Here is a 19,618-nt window from a genome sequence, read left to right as displayed (position 1 = left end):
TTGACATTCAGAGCACTGGGCAGAAATCACATTGTGTCAACACCCGCTAGGGCCATCACAATGCTTTGTTTTAATTAGACAGTCGGATTCCCCAAGTCCGTGCCAGTTCTGAATTGATTGTTAATTGATAATCGTTATAATTGATAAGAACTAATTGGTTTAACCCAAATAGTATTCTTAAAAATTTTAGCAAGAAAGTTCCACAATTGGCTACGTAACTAAACTATCCGGGGAACAAGTAACTAACATAAATGCTAGAAACTCTATTTACCCAGAACGAGCACATAAACCATGTTATTGTTTCCCAATCAAGCCCGACTATCTCAATCTTCAGAGCCAATCCTTATCCCGAAGTTACGGATCTAATTTGCCGACTTCCCTTACCTACATTATTCTATCGACTAGAGACTCTTCACCTTGGAGACAGCTGCGGATATTGGTACGGCCTGTTGAGAAGTTTGCGTGTCCCCACCATAAATTTTCAAGGTCGAGGAGAAAATATCGACACAACAGTATATGTCATGCTCTTCTAGCCCATCTACCATATCTCTCTGCGAAAGACTTCCATGGTAGTACGGCTATAAAACAGAAAAGAAAACTCTTCCGATATCTCTCGACGGCTTCTTTATGGTCGTTCCTGTTGCCAGGATGAGCACGAGGCCCATATTTAATAACAAACGGATACTCAACAGGTTACGGAATTGGAACCGTATTCCCTTTCGTTCAAAATTATTCAAGTGTATTATATTCGCTTTGTTTATATAGTTAGGCATTTTTGTTTTACTTGAAAATTTTCGGCTTTCGCCTTGAACTTAGGACCGACTAACTCGTGATCAACCACTGTTCACACGAAACCCTTCTCCACTTCAGTCCTCCAAGGTCTCATTCGATTATTTGCTACTACCACCAAGATCTGTACCAATGGCAGCTCCATGCAGGCTTACGCCAAACACTTCTACGCATACCATTGTACCTTCCTACTCACTAAAGTTTCAAAATTTATATCACAAGTAATATAAATCATCTACTTTAGCGGTAATGTATAGGTATACAACTTAAGCGCCATCCATTTTAAGGGCTAGTTGCTTCGGCAGGTGAGTTGTTACACACTCCTTAGCGGATTTCGACTTCCATGATCACCGTCCTGCTGTTTTAAGCAACCAACGCCTTTCATGGTATCTGCATGAGTTGTTAATTTGGGCACCGTAACATTACGTTTGGTTCATCCCACAGCGCCAGTTCTGCTTACCAAAAGTGGCCCACTGGGCACATTATATCATAACCTTGAACTTCATATCAAGAAAGTTAAGGTTCTTACCCATTTAAAGTTTGAGAATAGGTTAAGATCGTTTCGACCCTAAGGCCTCTAATCATTCGCTTTACCAGATAAGATTATTTTATATAATATTAAAATGCACCAGCTATCCTGAGGGAAACTTCGGAAGGAACCAGCTACTAGATGGTTCGATTGGTCTTTCGCCCCTATACTCAATTCTGACAATCGATTTGCACGTCAGAACTGTTTCGGTCTTCCATCAGGGTTTCCCCTGACTTCAACCTGATCAAGTATAGTTCACCATCTTTCGGGTCACAGCATATATGCTCAAGGTACGTTCCAGTTAGAGGCATAAATAATATAAATATACATTATACATAACTATATAGAACGCCCCGGGATTGTGTTAATTAGCTATAAATAGCTAAAAAACTAATCCCATTATTAGTCAAGTTAATTACGCTATTAGGTTTACATCCCAATAACTTGCACATATGTTAGACTCCTTGGTCCGTGTTTCAAGACGGGTCCCGAAGGTATCCTGAATCTTTCGCATTGTTAATCATACAAGAGCATATAATAAACACAAAAATCAATGATAATTATGCCATTATATAATTCCGAAAAATTAACGCTCTGTAATAATATAAATCTATCAGCACTTTATCAAATTAATAACATTTATTCTGTGTTAAAATGCAAGCAATTTAATTGGAATAAACTATAAGTTATATTTTATGATAAATTTGGGATATGCTAATAGATTACAATGTCCTTATATGGAAAAAATGCACATTATTCTTAATAATATTATTTAAATATTACAATTTTAATGATGAATTTTCCATAACGGATATTCAGGTTCATCGGGCTTAACCTCTAAGCAGTTTCACGTACTGTTTAACTCTCTATTCAGAGTTCTTTTCAACTTTCCCTCACGGTACTTGTTTACTATCGGTCTCATGGTTATATTTAGTTTTAGATGGAGTTTACCACCCACTTAGTGCTGCACTATCAAGCAACACGACTCTTTGGAAACATCATCTAGTAATCATTAACGTTATACGGGCCTGGCACCCTCTATGGGTAAATGGCCTCATTTAAGAAGGACTTAAATCATTAATTTCTCATACTAGAATATTGACGCTCCATACACTGCATCTCACATTTGCCATATAGACAAAGTGACTTAGTGCTGAACTGTTTTCTTTTCGCTCGCCGCTACTAAGAAAATCCTTGTTAGTTTCTTTTCCTCCCCTAATTAATATGCTTAAATTCAGGGGGTAGTCCCATATGAGTTGAGGTTGTATATATAACTATATTTTGCCATAAATTCTTTATATATAAATGATAAAACAATCAATTAAATTCGTTATAAATAGTTCCAATAGTTCTTGTAAGCAAAGTTATTTTTTATCCATTTAACGAACCAACGAAGAATAATAACATAACCAAGTTTTTTTTTTTTCGAATCATTAATAAGAGACAATTCTAGATGAAAAATATTTCAATTTTTTATGCTAGACATTTCTCAGTATTATTTGATTGAAAAAGAAAATATTTCTCTTCGTTTTTCACATTCAAATGTGAGATAATGTTTTTCATTTCTTTTTTAATATTATGAATAAAATCATTATTTAATCCAATAATATACCATATGCTTATAAAAAATTTATAAACAACTTAATTAGCATAGTCTTACAACCCTCAACCATATGTAGTCCAAGCAGCACTATAAAATTAATTAAAGTACATAACAGCATGGACTGCGATATGCGTTCAAAATGTCGATGTTCATGTGTCCTGCAGTTCACACGATGACGCACAGTTTGCTGCGTTCTTCATCGACCCATGAGCCGAGTGATCCACCGCTTAGAGTTTTATAATTCATTTTTATATAATGTCAATATTGTTTTTATTGAAAGAAATTAAAAATACACCATTTTACTGGCATATATCAATTCCTTCAATAAATTTATTTTTATACCTAAAATAAATGTTGCGAAATGTCTTAGTTTCATATAAGCATTATGTATCATAATAATCTGGTTATGGTTTGCTATTTTGGGTGACACATACTGCAAAATTTATATAAAACATTAACCTGATGGATGACAGGTACAAACATTGTATATTTTAGGTTGTTGCATTAGCCAACGTATGCTCATAACATAGATGAACAATACATATTCGCAACGCGTGTATATTATGGTCCATATACACACAAACTTATTTCGATTACCACATTCAAAATTATTTTAATTTTAATTCGACTTCCACTTTCGAATTTAGTTTAGTTTCTTCGATTTCCATTTTCGAGAATTTGTTTTTATAGGAAACGCCGTTGTTGTAGTAAGTACTGCCACAAATACGCACAACAACATTAATAATGTTAAAGTCTTTTTATGAGGTTGCCAAGCCCCACATATAAATAAAATAAAAGCCATCTACATTTTATTTTCACTTTAACTTTTGATTCCGTAGAATCATTTTGTAATATTTTTATTTTGGTAAATTGTATTTATTTGTATTATAACAAATGTTTATTAACGGTAAGGATATTATACAATAATGATCCTTCCGCAGGTTCACCTACGGAAACCTTGTTACGACTTTTACTTCCTCTAAATAATCAAGTTCGGTCAACTTTTGCGAAACAACCGTAACACGCAAGGCGTCACAGTGATCACGTCCGGAGACCTCACTAAATAATTCAATCGGTAGTAGCGACGGGCGGTGTGTACAAAGGGCAGGGACGTAATCAATGCGAGTTAATGACTCACACTTACTGGGAATTCCAAGTTCATGTGAACAGTTTCAGTTCACAATCCCAAGCATGAAAGTGGTTCAGCGGTTTACCCGGACCTCTCGGTCTAGGAAATACACGTTGATACTTTCATTGTAGCGCGCGTGCAGCCCAGGACATCTAAGGGCATCACAGACCTGTTATTGCTCAATCTCATTATTGCTAGACGCAATTTGTCCATTTAAGAAGCTAGTGTCCTTATAATGGGACAAACCAACAGGTACGGCTCCACTTACATAAACACATTCAAACACAATAAACATTTTACTGCCACCATGAATGAAGGCTACATAAGCTTCAGCACCATAATCCTGAAGATATCTATTTAATATATTTGAGTCTCGTTCGTTATCGGAATTAACCAGACAAATCACTCCACGAACTAAGAACGGCCATGCACCACCACCCATAGATTCGAGAAAGAGCTATCAATCTGTCTTACACACTTATGTTCGGACCTGGTAAGTTTTCCCGTGTTGAGTCAAATTAAGCCGCAGGCTCCACTCCTGGTGGTGCCCTTCCGTCAATTCCTTTAAGTTTCAGCTTTGCAACCATACTTCCCCCGGAGCCCAAAAGCTTTGGTTTCCCGGGAAGCGACTGAGAGAGCCATAAAAGTAGCTACACCCAATTGCTAGCTGGCATCGTTTATGGTTAGAACTAGGGCGGTATCTGATCGCCTTCGAACCTCTAACTTTCGTTCTTGATTAATGAAAACATCTTTGGCAAATGCTTTCGCTTAAGTTAGTCTTACGACGGTCCAAGAATTTCACCTCTCGCGTCGTAATACTAATGCCCCCAAACTGCTTCTATTAATCATTACCTCTTGATCTGAAAACCAATGAAAGCAGAACAGAGGTCTTATTTCATTATCCCATGCACAGAATATTCAGGCATTTGAAGCCTGCTTTAAGCACTCTAATTTGTTCAAAGTAATAGTACCGGCCCACAATAACACTCGTTTAAGAGCACTAGTGCAGGTTTTTAAATAGGAGGAACATATGAAAAAATACAAGTATTTAATCACATATAAGAACTCCACCGGTAATACGCTTACATACATAAAGGTATAGTACTAACCACAATTGTAAGTTGTACTACCCGTATGAAGCACAAGTTCAACTACGAACGTTTTAACCGCAACAACTTTAATATACGCTATTGGAGCTGGAATTACCGCGGCTGCTGGCACCAGACTTGCCCTCCAATTGGTCCTTGTTAAAGGATTTAAAGTGTACTCATTCCAATTACAGGGCCTCGGATATGAGTCCTGTATTGTTATTTTTCGTCACTACCTCCCCGAGCTGGGAGTGGGTAATTTACGCGCCTGCTGCCTTCCTTAGATGTGGTAGCCGTTTCTCAGGCTCCCTCTCCGGAATCGAACCCTGATTCCCCGTTACCCGTTGCAACCATGGTAGTCCTAGATACTACCATCAAAAGTTGATAGGGCAGACATTTGAAAGATCTGTCGTCGGTACAAGACCATACGATCTGCATGTTATCTAGAGTTCAACCAATATAACGATCTTGCGATCGCTTGGTTTTAGCCTAATAAAAGCACATGTCCCATAAGGTTCATGTTTTAATTGCATGTATTAGCTCTAGAATTACCACAGTTATCCAAGTAACTGTTAACGATCTAAGGAACCATAACTGATATAATGAGCCTTTTGCGGTTTCACTTTTAATTCGTGTGTACTTAGACATGCATGGCTTAATCTTTGAGACAAGCATATAACTACTGGCAGGATCAACCAGAATAATGTTTTTCCTTCATATTCCATTCATATTTTTTGAATCGAAATAAGCAATATAATAGATATATGGATTTTTCACTTTATATAATTCCATGATTTTTATTATATTGAATAAAATTCAATATTTCGCCTTTGGGTAAAATTTTAAATATATATTTATAAGTAAAATATCCATTCGATTACGGCCATTTTTATATAGCATTCGTAATCCATAATTTCATTTTTAATTTATACTTGTTTTACCAATATAACAAGAATTTCATATAATTATTGTAATATATATGTTTCTATAATTATATCTTTTTATATATACATATTTCATTATAAAATATCATTTTATTTCCAACATACATAATTATTGTATCCACACATGTACAATTTTTGTTTAACCAATATAAATATTAAGTTAAATCATTTGCATTTTGAAGATAAATTTAAAATTTATCTCTTTTCATATATCTCTCTGGTAATATATAACATAAAACCAAGCGCATATGATAATATTTCCACATTTAATATATAATTTTATATTTCTTTCATAAGAATCCATATTTGTATTATACCGTAACGATATAATAATCCAACTATACGGCAGGTAATAAATAAATATTTGCCTGCCTCCAAAAATTAACGATAATATATGGAAACGATTTGTTATTCTATATATAATAGAAACTTGACTTTTGTTTCAACGATATTATCTAAAAAGCGTATATTCCTATTATCCGCGGAGCCAAGTCCCGTGTTCTATAGAACTGAGAAACAAATTTGTACGGATAATAATATACTTTATTGTATGTAACCAATATAAACATAATCCGAAATAAATATTTCGAATAATGCGGGAGGTCGGCAACCACTGCCTACCTATAGTAGTTTTTGAACCCGCTGTCGTCAAAGCGGGTATTTTCAATTCCGTTTGCCACCCAACATACGGGCTATTCTCTTATATATTAAGAGATTATATGAACATTTCATTTTTTTTTCCATTATTCATATATAATATGATTATTTTTTTCTTTATACATATAATACATATTAATTTTCATATGTTTATTATTTAATTTACTCATATTATTGCCAAAATCATATGAATACATAAGTTTTGAACAATATGAGAGGTCGGCAACCACTGCCTACCTATAGTAGTTTTTGAACCCTCTGTCGTAATTCCGGTCGTTTACACTACTATACCCTCTCCCTATAATGGCTTTTCTCTATAATACTAAGAGAATGTGGGAATATTTCAGCATTTTTTTCCTTATACATATAATAATTAATCATTTTCATATGTATATTATTTAATTTACTCATATAATTCCCAAAATCATATGAATTCATAAGTTTTGAACAATATGAGAGGTCGGCAACCACTGCCTACCTATAGTAGTTTTTGAACCCTCTGTCGTAATTCCGGTCGTTTACACTACTATACCCTCTCACTATAATGGCTTTTCTCTATAATACTGAGAGAATGTGGGAATATTTCAGCATTTTTTCCCTTATACATATAATAATTAATCATTTTCATATGTATATTATTTAATTTACTCATATAATTCCCAAAATCATATGAATACATAAGTTTTGAACAATATGAGAGGTCGGCAACCACTGCCTACCTATAGTAGTTTTTGAACCCTCTGTCGTAATTCCGGTCGTTTACACTACTATACCCTCTCACTATAATGGCTTTTCTCTATAATACTGAGAGAATGTGGGAATATTTCAGCATTTTTTCCCTTATACATATAATAATTAATCATTTTCATATGTATATTATTTAATTTACTCATATAATTGCCAAAATCATATGAATACATAAGTTTTGAACAATATGAGAGGTCGGCAACCACTGCCTACCTATAGTAGTTTTTGAACCCTCTGTCGTAATTCCGGTCGTTTACACTACTATACCCTCTCACTATAATGGCTTTTCTCTATAATACTGAGAGAATGTGGGAATATTTCAGCATTTTTTCCCTTATACATATAATAATTAATCATTTTCATATGTATATTATTTAATTTACTCATTTAATTGCCAAAATCATATGAATACATAAGTTTTGAACAATATAAGAGGTCGGCAACGGTCTTTCCTCTATAATACTAAGATAATATGGGAATATTTCAGCATTTTTTCCCTTATACATATAATAATTAATCATTTTCATAAGTATATTATTTAATTTACTCGTATATAATTGCCAAAATCCTATGAACACATAAGAGAATACAATATGAGAGGTCGGCGCAACCATAATATAGTAGTTGATGACGAGGTGTTTGGCAACTTGATACAATTCTTTAAAGTCTTTATATCAAAAATTATATGATAGGGACAATATCATATGCGTCACTAAATTGATGACGAGGTGTTTGGCAACTTGACACAATTCATTAAAAGTTTTTATATTAATTATATGATAGGGACAATATCATATGCGTCACTAAATTGATGACGAGGTGTTTGGCAACTTGACACAATTCATTAAAATTCTTTATATTAATTATATGATAGGGACAATATCATATGCGTCACTAAATTGATGACGAGGTGTTTGGCAACTTGACACAATTCATTAAAGTCTTTATATTAATTATATGATAGGGACAATATCATATGCGTCACTAAATTGATGACGAGGTGTTTGGCAACTTGACACAATTCATTAAAGTCTTTATATTAATTATATGATATGGACAATATCATATGCGTCACTAAATTGATGACGAGGTGTTTGGCAACTTGATACAATTCTTTAAAGTCTTTATATCAAAAATTATATGATAGGGACAATATCATATGCGTCACTAAATTGATGACGAGGTGTTTGGCAACTTGACACAATTCATTAAAGTCTTTATATTAATTATATGATATGGACAATATCATATGCGTCACTAAATTGATGACGAGGTGTTTGGCAACTTGACACAATTCATTAAAGTCTTTATATTAATTATATGATAGGGACAATATCATATGCGTCACTAAATTGATGACGAGGTGTTTGGCAACTTGACACAATTCATTAAAGTCTTTATATTAATTATATGATATGGACAATATCATATGCGTCACTAAATTGATGACGAGGTGTTTGGCAACTTGATACAATTCTTTAAAGTCTTTATATCAAAAATTATATGATAGGGACAATATATCATATGCGTCACTAAATTGATGACGAGGTGTTTGGCAACTTGACACAATTCATTAAAGTCTTTATATTAATTATATGATATGGACAATATCATATGCGTCACTAAATTGATGACGAGGTGTTTGGCAACTTGATACAATTCTTTAAAGTCTTTATATCAAAAATTATATGATAGGGACAATATCATATGCGTCACTAAATTGATGACGAGGTGTTTGGCAACTTGACACAATTCATTAAAATTCTTTATATTAATTATATGATAGGGACAATATCATATGCGTCACTAAATTGATGACGAGGTGTTTGGCAACTTGACACAATTCATTAAAGTCTTTATATTAATTATATGATAGGGACAATATCATATGCGTCACTAAATTGATGACGAGGTGTTTGGCAACTTGATACAATTCTTTAAAGTCTTTATATCAAAAATTATATGATAGGGACAATATCATATGCGTCACTAAATTGATGACGAGGTGTTTGGCTACAGGAAAAAATCATTTATTTATCGAATCATCAAGCAAAGGATAAGCTTCAGTGGATCGCAGTATGGCAGCTGCTCAACCACTTACAACACCTTGCCTGTTACAAAAGTCGTTTACAATTGATTCTAGGCTTTGTCATTGTATTAAATAATGCTTTTATATGTAACTAGCGCGGCATCAGGTGATCGAAGATCCTCCTAATTTACTATGTTACAAATTACATTGGCATCACATCCATTGTCGTTTATAAAATAAATTATAAACTTTAAATGGTTTAGAAGCCATACAATGCAAATTGCCCCTTATTTATCATTGCAGTCCAGCACGGATACGACCTTAGAGGCGTTCAGGCATAATCCAACGGACGTAGCGTCATACCACTGTTCGCTCGAACAAGTATTGTGCCATTGGTCCGTACCTGCGGTTCCTCTCGTACTACGCAGGAATGCTGTCGCAACAACGTTTTGTCATTAGTAGGGTAAAACTAACCTGTCTCACGACGGTCTAAACCCAGCTCACGTTCCCTTGCATGGGTGAACAATCCAACGCTTGGTGAATTTTGCTTCACAATGATAGGAAGAGCCGACATCGAAGGATCAAAAAGCGACGTCGCTATGAACGCTTGGCCGCCACAAGCCAGTTATCCCTATGGTAACTTTTCTGACACCTCTTGTTAAAAACTCTTTAAACCAAAAGGATCGATAGGCCGAGCTTTTGCTGTCCCTGTGTGTACTGAACACCGAGATCAAGTCAGCATTTGCCCTTTTGCTCTATGTGTGGTTTCTGTCCGCACTGAGCTGGCCTTGGGACACCTCCGTTATTATTTGAGAGATGTACCGCCCCAGTCAAACTCCCTACCTGGCAATGTCCTTGAATTGGATCATACCTGAGTAATTGGAGTTATACCAAATTTTCAAATCAAAAATACATAAATGCATCGTTTTATTAAAGAATTTGTTTGCGATTATATAACAAACTCGTGATACTTTGATCAAGAAGCTTGCATCAAAACCCAATACCATAAGATATAATAAATATATCCGTATAATGGCTAGGAAATGATACACGTTCCATTTAATCAAGTAAGTAAGGAAACAATAAGAGTAGTGGTATTTCATTGACGATACCAAACCGAGGTCTAATATCTCCCACTTATTCTACACCTCTTATGTCTCCTTACACTGCCAGATTAGAGTCAAGCTCAAAAGGGTCTTCTTTCCCCGCTAATTATTCCAAGCCCGTTCCCTTGGCTGTGGTTTCGCTAGATAGTAGATAGGGACAGTAGGAATCTCGTTAATCCATTCATGCGCGTCACTAATTAGATGACGAGGCATTTGGCTACCTTAAGACCACTGCCTACCTATAGTAGTTTTTGAACCCTCTGTCGTAATTCCGGTCGTTTACACTACTATACCCTCTCACTATAATGGCTTTTCTCTATAATACTGAGAGAATGTGGGAATATTTCAGCATTTTTTCCCTTATACATATAATAATTAATCATTTTCATATGTATATTATTTAATTTACTCATTTAATTGCCAAAATCATATGAATACATAAGTTTTGAACAATATAAGAGGTCGGCAACGGTCTTTCCTCTATAATACTAAGATAATATGGGAATATTTCAGCATTTTTTCCCTTATACATATAATAATTAATCATTTTCATAAGTATATTATTTAATTTACTCGTATATAATTGCCAAAATCCTATGAACACATAAGAGAATACAATATGAGAGGTCGGCGCAACCATAATATAGTAGTTGATGACGAGGTGTTTGGCAACTTGATACAATTCTTTAAAGTCTTTATATCAAAAATTATATGATAGGGACAATATCATATGCGTCACTAAATTGATGACGAGGTGTTTGGCAACTTGACACAATTCATTAAAAGTTTTTATATTAATTATATGATAGGGACAATATCATATGCGTCACTAAATTGATGACGAGGTGTTTGGCAACTTGACACAATTCATTAAAATTCTTTATATTAATTATATGATAGGGACAATATCATATGCGTCACTAAATTGATGACGAGGTGTTTGGCAACTTGACACAATTCATTAAAGTCTTTATATTAATTATATGATAGGGACAATATCATATGCGTCACTAAATTGATGACGAGGTGTTTGGCAACTTGACACAATTCATTAAAGTCTTTATATTAATTATATGATATGGACAATATCATATGCGTCACTAAATTGATGACGAGGTGTTTGGCAACTTGATACAATTCTTTAAAGTCTTTATATCAAAAATTATATGATAGGGACAATATCATATGCGTCACTAAATTGATGACGAGGTGTTTGGCAACTTGACACAATTCATTAAAGTCTTTATATTAATTATATGATATGGACAATATCATATGCGTCACTAAATTGATGACGAGGTGTTTGGCAACTTGATACAATTCTTTAAAGTCTTTATATCAAAAATTATATGATAGGGACAATATCATATGCGTCACTAAATTGATGACGAGGTGTTTGGCAACTTGACACAATTCATTAAAGTCTTTATATTAATTATATGATATGGACAATATCATATGCGTCACTAAATTGATGACGAGGTGTTTGGCAACTTGACACAATTCATTAAAGTCTTTATATTAATTATATGATAGGGACAATATCATATGCGTCACTAAATTGATGACGAGGTGTTTGGCAACTTGACACAATTCATTAAAGTCTTTATATTAATTATATGATATGGACAATATCATATGCGTCACTAAATTGATGACGAGGTGTTTGGCAACTTGATACAATTCTTTAAAGTCTTTATATCAAAAATTATATGATAGGGACAATATATCATATGCGTCACTAAATTGATGACGAGGTGTTTGGCAACTTGACACAATTCATTAAAGTCTTTATATTAATTATATGATATGGACAATATCATATGCGTCACTAAATTGATGACGAGGTGTTTGGCAACTTGATACAATTCTTTAAAGTCTTTATATCAAAAATTATATGATAGGGACAATATCATATGCGTCACTAAATTGATGACGAGGTGTTTGGCAACTTGACACAATTCATTAAAATTCTTTATATTAATTATATGATAGGGACAATATCATATGCGTCACTAAATTGATGACGAGGTGTTTGGCAACTTGACACAATTCATTAAAGTCTTTATATTAATTATATGATAGGGACAATATCATATGCGTCACTAAATTGATGACGAGGTGTTAGGCAACTTGATACAATTCTTTAAAGTCTTTATATCAAAAATTATATGATAGGGACAATATCATATGCGTCACTAAATTGATGACGAGGTGTTTGGCTACAGGAAAAAATCATTTATTTATCGAATCATCAAGCAAAGGATAAGCTTCAGTGGATCGCAGTATGGCAGCTGCTCAACCACTTACAACACCTTGCCTGTTACAAAAGTCGTTTACAATTGATTCTAGGCTTTGTCATTGTATTAAATAATGCTTTTATATGTAACTAGCGCGGCATCAGGTGATCGAAGATCCTCCTAATTTACTATGTTACAAATTACATTGGCATCACATCCATTGTCGTTTATAAAATAAATTATAAACTTTAAATGGTTTAGAAGCCATACAATGCAAATTGCCCCTTATTTATCATTGCAGTCCAGCACGGATACGACCTTAGAGGCGTTCAGGCATAATCCAACGGACGTAGCGTCATACCACTGTTCGCTCGAACAAGTATTGTGCCATTGGTCCGTACCTGCGGTTCCTCTCGTACTACGCAGGAATGCTGTCGCAACAACGTTTTGTCATTAGTAGGGTAAAACTAACCTGTCTCACGACGGTCTAAACCCAGCTCACGTTCCCTTGCATGGGTGAACAATCCAACGCTTGGTGAATTTTGCTTCACAATGATAGGAAGAGCCGACATCGAAGGATCAAAAAGCGACGTCGCTATGAACGCTTGGCCGCCACAAGCCAGTTATCCCTATGGTAACTTTTCTGACACCTCTTGTTAAAAACTCTTTAAACCAAAAGGATCGATAGGCCGAGCTTTTGCTGTCCCTGTGTGTACTGAACACCGAGATCAAGTCAGCATTTGCCCTTTTGCTCTATGTGTGGTTTCTGTCCGCACTGAGCTGGCCTTGGGACACCTCCGTTATTATTTGAGAGATGTACCGCCCCAGTCAAACTCCCTACCTGGCAATGTCCTTGAATTGGATCATACCTGAGTAATTGGAGTTATACCAAATTTTCAAATCAAAAATACATAAATGCATCGTTTTATTAAAGAATTTGTTTGCGATTATATAACAAACTCGTGATACTTTGATCAAGAAGCTTGCATCAAAACCCAATACCATAAGATATAATAAATATATCCGTATAATGGCTAGGAAATGATACACGTTCCATTTAATCAAGTAAGTAAGGAAACAATAAGAGTAGTGGTATTTCATTGACGATACCAAACCGAGGTCTAATATCTCCCACTTATTCTACACCTCTTATGTCTCCTTACACTGCCAGATTAGAGTCAAGCTCAAAAGGGTCTTCTTTCCCCGCTAATTATTCCAAGCCCGTTCCCTTGGCTGTGGTTTCGCTAGATAGTAGATAGGGACAGTAGGAATCTCGTTAATCCATTCATGCGCGTCACTAATTAGATGACGAGGCATTTGGCTATTTTTTTTTTTTTTTTTTTTTTTTTTTTTTGATCGCGGAGGTATGGAAATCTATCGAAAGATACTAGGGCTGCCAACACTGCGTGTGGTCAGTTTTCCTAGCATGCACGATTCATTGCTCTATCCGAACCGAAGTTCCGCAACGCCTACGTACTAAAACCATCCTCATAGCCATTTATATATAACCATTGTTTTGCGATGTTTATGCCTTTATTGATGTTATGCCAAGACAGCAAGCAAATGTTTTGAACCAAACGTTTTAGCTAAGTCCAATCTCGGGAAAACCCGCTCAGGTACATGAACTGTTTAAAACAACCGAGACTGCCTCTCATAACCTGGACGCTAATGATATGACTATCATATTTGCTGAGGAGACCCTTTGCTATCAATCTTTTAACGGATTGACCACTCCAGATCCCCCTCCAGTTCAGGGTGGCAGAATGGAATTCAATGTCACCTGCGGCTTCGAATCTGCGACGCAATTCAGTTCGTATGTCCGGTCTGTCGTATCTATTGATTTTGCGCTGGTGTGCATCATCCATAGAGTGTCCGTCTGTCACAATTTGTATGTCGATCACATCAATGTGATCTTGTCGTAGTGCCACCAGGTCCGGTTTATTAAGGCCGGATTCGCACTGCAGACTTGGTTCAACAATGACCACGCAGCCTCTCTCCTCAAGTCCCCGCTTGATTCGATTTACTACGCAGTTGTGTCTAGCTACGCGCCTCCCATGCGATCGATAACATTTTTGCATTATGTGGTTTGTTGTTTCGGGAGCGTCACATCCTGCACGACACTGTCGTTCCAATTCGTGCCTTCCCCTTGTAGTACGAGACTTCGTGGGTAGGGCATTTATCCGCAGACGAATACCGTCTATATATTCCTTTCCTGTTAGTAAACGCGTGGGTTGATTAACCCACCCGTGTTGCGGTCCCCAATGGCCCGCTTCACGGAGTCCGCTGCCATCAACTGAGAGGTACAATTTGTTCGCCCAATATTTTTCTATTGCCGGACGCGATAACAATTCATTTTGTTCAGCTAATAATCTATCTCGGGCCCGTTGTTTTTCGGCTTCGAGGAAAGAGCTGGCTACCTCGTTTTGCGTGAGGTGAGGCCATTTAATATTACTCAATCGTCTTAGCCTTAACATTGGAGCTACCCATCTTAGTGATGGAATTCCGAGACCTCCACTTTTTGGGGGTGCATGAATGAATGCTATCGGCATATCCAGCGGAAGATTTAGCCATCTTCGCACATAGTATCTTATTAATTTGTCAGTTTTTCGTAGGACGCCTATCGCCACACTCCCAAGGGCTAACTTGTGATAGAGCTGTGGGATAAGGACAGTCCTAAGGGCGAACATCCTCTGTTGTGGTTTGAGGGGGGCCTTTGTCAATCTTTGTAGCTTTGGACCAATGTCCTCGGCCGGATTGCATCGAACCCTCCCAGTTGCAGTGAAGTTGATGCCTAAGTACTTCCACTCGTCCGTTCGCTTCAATGATGGAATCTCTCTCGAGCCTACGTAGAAGCTCTGTGCCTCTAGCACGGTACACTTCTGTTTCGGCTGGCCCTTAATGCCAACGGTAAAACATATGTCGGCATTAAGTTTAAGGCCGACGAGAGATAGAAAATCCAACGTTCTGTCCAACAATACTTGAAGTCCCATTCGAGTTTCAGCAAATAGTACCAAATCATCTGCAAACGCGGCCGCGTTAGTAATGGCATTTCCGACTTTGGCACCAATTTCGCTGGGTAGGTTTCTAAGTAACCTGTCCATTACCAAGTTAAATAGAATAGGAGACAAAGGGTCACCCTGCTTCACTCCTCTAGCAGGGACGAATTCCTCTGAACTCCAACCGTCCCCATTGAGACTGGTACCGCCACCCTCGTACGTATTCTGTACGTAGTCAACGAAGCCCTTTGGCGCACCATAAGCACGTAAGGTGTCATATATAGATGCATGCGATAAAGAATCGAATGCCTTGCTTACATCTAAATTTGCTATGTAGCAAGATCTAAAGTGCTTATGGCTATGCCTCAAGACTAAGTCAACTATCGTCGCATTATCGGCACATCCGTCGGTAGGTAAGAAGCCCCGCTGGCGCGGGTCCCAATTGATTGATGAGTTCAACCGGGTTGCCAATATGGCATTTAGCTGTCTTACCAGGACTGAAGGCACCGATATTGGACGAAAGTCTTGCGGTCGCTTCGCCGTCACCGTTTTCGGGATGAAGACGGTTCTGGCCAGTCGGATAGAGTGTGGTAGATTACCGCACCATAGAATTAGGTTCATTATTCGCAACATAATACCTGACGGCACCTCCCTGGCAGATTTTGGAGTTATCCCGTCAGGCCCCGGAGATGAAGATAATGAGATTCTTGACGCCCGAAGGTCATGCTCCGTAATAGCAGACCAAACCCTCTCAAGCGAGTGATCCATTTGTATCACTTCTCCACTGCAAGAGCTTGGGCTAGGCTGAGTCATTACTTCTCTCCAGTAGGGAACCATTACTTCTTGGCTTGGCATTACCGACTCATCAGTTCCATTTAGCAAGGACTTGATGCATCTTCCTTTATGCTTATCCCAGTTACGCTGGACGACAGCATACTGCTGCCTTCTGCTTTCTCTCCTATTCCGAGGTCTCCGAGGAGGTCTCGTCAGCGTGTGTCGTACACCCTGTGCCGGAAAAATTCCCAGGAGATATAGCGATAAGCATTGGAGAGTGGTTTCCTTTCCCTCGAGCTCTGCCCTGTCAATGAAAGAGAGAGTCATAGTTACTCCCGCCGTTGACCCGCGCTTACTTGAATTTCTTCACTTTGACATTCAGAGCACTGGGCAGAAATCACATTGTGTCAACACCCGCTAGGGCCATCACAATGCTTTGTTTTAATTAGACAGTCGGATTCCCCAAGTCCGTGCCAGTTCTGAATTGATTGTTAATTGATAATCGTTATAATTGATAAGAACTAATTGGTTTAACCCAAATAGTATTCTTAAAAATTTTAGCAAGAAAGTTCCACAATTGGCTACGTAACTAAACTATCCGGGGAACAAGTAACTAACATAAATGCTAGAAACTCTATTTACCCAGAACGAGCACATAAACCATGTTATTGTTTCCCAATCAAGCCCGACTATCTCAATCTTCAGAGCCAATCCTTATCCCGAAGTTACGGATCTAATTTGCCGACTTCCCTTACCTACATTATTCTATCGACTAGAGACTCTTCACCTTGGAGACCAGCTGCGGATATTGGTACGGCCTGTTGAGAAGTTTGCGTGTCCCCACCATAAATTTTCAAGGTCCGAGGAGAAAATATCGACACAACAGTATATGTCATGCTCTTCTAGCCCATCTACCATATCTCTCTGCGAAAGACTTCCATGGTAGTACGGCTATAAAACAGAAAAGAAAACTCTTCCGATATCTCTCGACGGCTTCTTTATGGTCGTTCCTGTTGCCAGGATGAGCACGAGGCCCATATTTAATAACAAACGGATACTCAACAGGTTACGGAATTGGAACCGTATTCCCTTTCGTTCAAAATTATTCAAGTGTATTATATTCGCTTTGTTTATATAGTTAGGCATTTTTGTTTTACTTGAAAATTTTCGGCTTTCGCCTTGAACTTAGGACCGACTAACTCGTGATCAACCACTGTTCACACGAAACCCTTCTCCACTTCAGTCCTCCAAGGTCTCATTCGATTATTTGCTACTACCACCAAGATCTGTACCAATGGCAGCTCCATGCAGGCTTACGCCAAACACTTCTACGCATACCATTGTACCTTCCTACTCACTAAAGTTTCAAAATTTATATCACAAGTAATATAAATCATCTACTTTAGCGGTAATGTATAGGTATACAACTTAAGCGCCATCCATTTTAAGGGCTAGTTGCTTCGGCAGGTGAGTTGTTACACACTCCTTAGCGGATTTCGACTTCCATGATCACCGTCCTGCTGTTTTAAGCAACCAACGCCTTTCATGGTATCTGCATGAGTTGTTAATTTGGGCACCGTAACATTACGTTTGGTTCATCCCACAGCGCCAGTTCTGCTTACCAAAAGTGGCCCACTGGGCACATTATATCATAACCTTGAACTTCATATCAAGAAAGTTAAGGTTCTTACCCATTTAAAGTTTGAGAATAGGTTAAGATCGTTTCGACCCTAAGGCCTCTAATCATTCGCTTTACCAGATAAGATTATTTTATATAATATTAAAATGCACCAGCTATCCTGAGGGAAACTTCGGAAGGAACCAGCTACTAGATGGTTCGATTGGTCTTTCGCCCCTATACTCAATTCTGACAATCGATTTGCACGTCAGAACTGTTTCGGTCTTCCATCAGGGTTTCCCCTGACTTCAACCTGATCAAGTATAGTTCACCATCTTTCGGGTCACAGCATATATGCTCAAGGTACGTTCCAGTTAGAGGCATAAATAATATAAATATACATTATACATAACTATATAGAACGCCCCGGGATTGTGTTAATTAGCTATAAATAGCTAAAAAACTAATCCCATTATTAGTCAAGTTAATTACGCTATTAGGTTTACATCCCAATAACTTGCACATATGTTAGACTCCTTGGTCCGTGTTTCAAGACGGGTCCCGAAGGTATCCTGAATCTTTCGCATTGTTAATCATACAAGAGCATATAATAAACACAAAAATCAATGATAATTATGCCATTATATAATTCCGAAAAATTAACGCTCTGTAATAATATAAATCTATCAGCACTTTATCAAATTAATAACATTTATTCTGTGTTAAAATGCAAGCAATTTAATTGGAATAAACTATAAGTTATATTTTATGATAAATTTGGGATATGCTAATAGATTACAATGTCCTTATATGGAAAAAATGCACATTATTCTTAATAATATTATTTAAATATTACAATTTTAATGATGAATTTTCCATAACGGATATTCAGGTTCATCGGGCTTAACCTCTAAGCAGTTTCACGTACTGTTTAACTCTCTATTCAGAGTTCTTTTCAACTTTCCCTCACGGTACTTGTTTACTATCGGTCTCATGGTTATATTTAGTTTTAGATGGAGTTTACCACCCACTTAGTGCTGCACTATCAAGCAACACGACTCTTTGGAAACATCATCTAGTAATCATTAACGTTATACGGGCCTGGCACCCTCTATGGGTAAATGGCCTCATTTAAGAAGGACTTAAATCATTAATTTCTCATACTAGAATATTGACGCTCCATACACTGCATCTCACATTTGCCATATAGACAAAGTGACTTAGTGCTGAACTGTTTTCTTTTCGCTCGCCGCTACTAAGAAAATCCTTGTTAGTTTCTTTTCCTCCCCTAATTAATATGCTTAAATTCAGGGGGTAGTCCCATATGAGTTGAGGTTGTATATATAACTATATTTTGCCATAAATTCTT

General features: G+C 36.9%; 2 non-coding genes and 2 pseudogenes across 2 annotated transcripts; all 4 read right to left on the bottom strand.

The window, feature by feature from the left end:
* LOC120285562 lies at nt 1-2,583 on the bottom strand (annotated as a pseudogene; the record flags this gene model as incomplete).
* Nucleotides 2,584-2,977: 394 nt separating this feature from the next.
* LOC120285563 lies at nt 2,978-3,156 on the bottom strand. Its single transcript, XR_005544819.1, has one exon. It is a non-coding gene; the product is annotated as a 5.8S ribosomal RNA (ribosomal RNA).
* A 689-nt stretch (nt 3,157-3,845) lies between these two features.
* Nucleotides 3,846-5,840, bottom strand: LOC120285566. The gene has a single exon (XR_005544821.1). It is a non-coding gene; the product is annotated as a small subunit ribosomal RNA (ribosomal RNA).
* Nucleotides 5,841-12,867: 7,027 nt separating this feature from the next.
* On the bottom strand, nt 12,868-19,587 carry LOC120285560 (annotated as a pseudogene).
* Nucleotides 19,588-19,618: the final 31 nt, after the last annotated feature.

This window comes from Drosophila simulans, unplaced genomic scaffold (genome assembly GCF_016746395.2).
Source record: "Drosophila simulans strain w501 unplaced genomic scaffold, Prin_Dsim_3.1 Segkk48_quiver_pilon, whole genome shotgun sequence".
Lineage (NCBI taxonomy): Eukaryota > Metazoa > Arthropoda > Insecta > Diptera > Drosophilidae > Drosophila > Drosophila simulans.
Note: the sequence above shows the minus strand (reverse complement) of the source record. Positions and strands in the feature narration are given on the sequence as shown.